Source organism: Gastrolobium bilobum, unplaced genomic scaffold (assembly GCF_033153095.1).
Source record: "Gastrolobium bilobum isolate Gb01-03AN ecotype WA unplaced genomic scaffold, APGP_CSIRO_Gbil_v1 utg2226, whole genome shotgun sequence".
Classification (NCBI taxonomy): Eukaryota; Viridiplantae; Streptophyta; class Magnoliopsida; order Fabales; family Fabaceae; genus Gastrolobium; species Gastrolobium bilobum.
The window spans coordinates 114,483-119,184 of NW_026897396.1; positions in this window are offsets into that span (position 1 = coordinate 114,483).

The window sequence follows — 4,702 nt, forward strand, 5'->3', positions numbered from 1 at the left end:
CTATATGTTATAATTAATTTATTCCTATACCTTTTAACTAAAGTTTCACATGCCTAAAATAAATACCCACTTACCATGGTAATTCAAATAATTCCCTAACTTAAATTAATTCCCCTCTAGGGAAAATAGCTATATAATTCGCAAACAATACATGTATTAACACATAATTCGAATTCCACACATGCATCATTATTCCTAATAGCATTTTATGTATTGTTCCTAATTACGTGGGATGTTACACTCTCCCCACCAAAAATGGAATTTTGTCCGCAAAATTAAACTTACTTACTAATAAAAAAATTCTGGATATCGATTCCGGATGTCATCTTCACGCTCCCAGGTGGCTTCATATGCCGACTTGTTGTTCCACAACACTTTCGCCAACAGTAGCTCCTTGGAACGGAGTTGTTTAACAGATCTCTCGAGAATTTGGAACGGTTGAACATGATACGTCAAGTTTTCCCCTAACTCCACTTCTTCTGGCTGTGACACATGAGATGGATCAGAGAGATATCTCCTCAGCTGCGACACATGAAATACATTATGAATTCCTGACAAATTAGGTGGTAACGCCAACCGATAGGCTGATTCTCCAATCCTATCCAAGATAAGATATGGCCCCAAGTACCGCAGACTCAACTTCTTCACTCCTATTCTCCTGCCGAGTCCCGATGTGGGTGTGATTCTCAAGAACACGTGGTCTCCCACTTCCAAAGATAGGGGCTTATGACGATTTTCGTAATAACTTTTTTGTCTCGTCTTGGCCCGCTGCATATTTTCTTTGATCCTCTGTACCTGCTCAGATGTTTCTTGAATCATATCGGGCCCAAAAATACTCCGTTCACCCACTCTACCCAACACAACGGGGATCTACATTTCCACCCGTACAACGCTTCATATGGTGCCATTCGGATACTGGAATGAGAACTGTTATTGTACACAAACTCTACCAAAGGAAGATACTGGTCCCAGCTGCCTCCTTGATCTAAGATACATGCCCGCAACATATCCTCTAGAACCTGAATAGTGCGTTCCGTCTGGCCATCGGTTTGCGGGTGATAAGCAGTGCTCAACCTCAAATGAGTTCCGAGAGCTCGCTGAAAAGACTCCCAGAACTTAGATGTGAACTTAGGATCACGATCACTAACAATACTGGTGGGAACTCCGTGCAGCTTTACTATCTCCCGAAGATAAATCCGGGCAAGCTTTTCTGTATTATACGTGGTTCAGACACTCAAGAAATGAGCTGATTCGTCAACCGATCAACAATTACCCAGATGGCATCACATCTCTCTCGCGTCCGAGGAAGTCCGACCACAAAGTCCATTGCAATACTGTCCCATTTCCATTCGGGAATCTCCAGAGGTTGAAGAAGTCCTGAAGGCTTTTGATGTTCATACTTCACCTTCTGACATGTAAGGCATCGAGCTACATACTCCGCAATATCACGTTTCATACCCGGCCACCAAAACGAAGTCTTCAAATCATGATACATTTTAGTGGATCCAGGATGAACGACATAATTACCTTTAGGGGCTTCCTGCAAAACTTCATGCTTCAGTTCGTCATTAGGTACTACCAACCGACCTTGGAATCTCAACATTTCATTCTCATCCCAAACTACATCTTGGATGCCAGCCAAATTAAAGACTAGTTCCTCATCCCTTTGAGCCCTCTTGATTCTACAGAGTAACTCATTCTCTATTTTTACATTGCCCAACCTTATACTACGTTTTCTTCTGACAACAGACAAATTCATATCTCGAAAAGCCTCAAACAGTTTAAGTTCTTCCATCATCAGAGTTGCAGTGCGTAGAGTCTTGCGACTCAACGCGTCAGCTACCACATTTGCCTTTCCTGGGTGGTATTTAAGTTCAAACTCGTAATCTTTCAAGAATTCCATCCACCGTTGCTGCCTCATGTTTAATTCCTTCTGATCGAACAAGTACTTCAGACTCTTGTGATCGCTGAAGACATCAAACTGTGAGCCATACAGATAGTGTCTCCAGATTTTTAGGGCGAACACTATGGCTGCTAACTCCAGGTCATGAGTAGGATAATTGGCAAGGATGGAGAGGATAGTATGTAATTTTTCTTGAGGACTTTTACTCCTCACAGCTGATGGTTTTAAGGGGAAAGGAGGGAAGATGGTGAGGCTAGGCTTTGTTCTGTTTCATCAAGATAAATTTTCAACCTATACTCTACACATTCAGCGCTTGAGAGGGAAAGAGTGGGGTTTTGAAAGTTGATTACAAGGGTTAATAAAGACCAGAATAACTTGGCTCCTTCTCCCTCATTTCATGCGCACTAAAAGGTGTAAGATGTGTGAGTTCTCTGCCCAATTAATTGACATGCAAACTGACTTCTCTACTCATATTGGATGCATGTTAAAAGGCTGACTCAAGATTTCCTAGTGGCACAAGCCATCAGCTTGTTTTTTGCCCAATGTAGCGCTAGGAACAAGGGGATGTAAGTTGGCTGAATTGTTTGCCAAGTGTTGATCCTTTGCCAATCATGGGCTGCCTTGTGGGAATCTTAAGATAGGGCTAGGATAAACAAGGGTTTAGGGCTGAAACTAAGTCCCTCCTAAGGCTCATGGGCCGTCGACCAACCCATGGTTTGGGTCCAAAATTACAAGTCCAATGACTCTCCTAATTCATGCACTAGCCCACTCAATTATTTGTTCCCAAGCCTTTTAAGTATTAACAAGATTTATTTCAAATTTCATGTAACGCTCGGCCACTTGCAAGAATCAAAGACTGTCCCCACACACTAACACGAGACTTTTCAGTGTGCTTTGTCCTCTCGCACACTTCCCGGGAAAAATTCCCAGGAGGTCACCCATTTCAGAATTGCTCCAAGTCAAGCACGCTTAACTGTGGAGTTCTTCCGATCTGGGCTACCGAAAAGTAGATGCATCTTATTAGTATAGGTAGTACCAATTAATTCTTATAAGCCATTCCTAACTGTACCGTCCCATACCGGCACAGTCTCTGGAATCCCTCTCTTTCAGGTGTTGATTCGATTCATTCATGAACCCCCAAGCTGCAAGATTTGGCATGAGCCGCTCATTGTCCGTGCCCTTTCGCACCGGCGATCACTCCCTACCCTTGCCAGCTCTTGGGATGTTACAGTCCACCAGCTTCCGCCTGGTTCGTCCTTGAACCACACCGTACTGGAAGAGAGGCCCTGCTCTGATACCACTTATTAATTTTTAGGATCATTCTTAGGTTTATATCTAGAGCTTTTTGAGTTATGACTCAAGGGTGTATAATGGCAGAACCTAGAAACGTAAAAATTTACAGAGAAAAGGCTTCTTTCTAGTAGGCTTCACGATTTAAACAAAAAGAATGAAGGGGATTTTTTTTCCTACCTCTTGAAGAAACACAAGTGAAAACCGAATAGAACAAGGAGCAATGAACTCAGTCCTCAAGTGATGTTTGCGCGCACCAAAGAAGGAAGAAGCCGCTTGAAGTAAGTCCTAGGTGCAAGAAAAGGTTTCATCAACTTAGCTTGGTAGAGAAAAACAACGGTGATAGAGACTCTTATACCTTCTAACGTGGAGAACTTGGCTGAACCGACGGGATGCGCAAAGCTTAGTGATGTTGGTTTCTTTATAACTCCACGGTTACAAGGGAAAGAGAAGAGTAGAATTTTCTTGATAAATCTTAGAATCCTCTCCAAGTGTCTACAGTCAAGAAGGTGAGAACAAGAAGATGTATTCAGAATTTTTCCTGGGTGCTTCTTCTACTATGAAGTCACGGTTTGGGTGATGGGACAATTTGGAATTGAGTATGAAATTGGGTTCTTTCTTCTTTGATGGTCACGGCTGAGAAAATTTAACAAGATCCCTCTTTGCTCTCTATGTAACGTTTGGGTGGTGAAAGAATAGGGGTTTGAGTGTTGTTTTAAAGCTACAAGATTCAGAAAAATTGAACCCTCTTACTCTCCTCTCACATGCCCACTAGTGTGCAAAGTTGATGAGATTTTTCTTTTGACCACTAACACAACATGCAATCTGTCACCATATGACACAAGTGCAGGGTTTATTTCTCCTATAGGTGTAGAGGTTACAAGGCTGAAATGGTTTGAGTGTACACACAAGTAATCAGATTTCTTTTGACCATCCAATGCGCATGACAAGGGCAAATGGTGCAATATTTTGTCATGAAAACTGCTGAACCAATGGAGTCACATGCAATAAGATTCTTCTCCCTCTATTGGCCGTATGGGGTGGTGGTGTAGCTGACTTGTAAGACCACAAAAATTACAACAAGGATCAGAATTTTCTCTCCCTTAGCGCTGATGTGTAGGAGAAATAAGACAGGATTTTTGCCATGTGTAAGTACCTACCAACCATGTCCTGACTTGTGGGATTTCTATGGATATATAATAGGATAATTGATAAAGGAATTGGGCTGCACCAAAGCCCTCTTCACAGCCCTAAGGCTTCGGCCAACAAGCATGGTATAAATGGTAAAACAACAAGCCCAATAAATCACATTTGAGTACTAGTTTAGAAAAATCCTAAATTGTCAAGTCTTCTCCGTATCATTAATTTTTCTATAAGTTGACATTCAATTATGCTTAGATATTTGGCTAATGTTTTATATGGCTAAGGTAAATTCGCATCTCTTATAATATTCCTAGTAATTTTACTACTACTAATCATAGGAATCGAAATTAACACATATTCCATGTG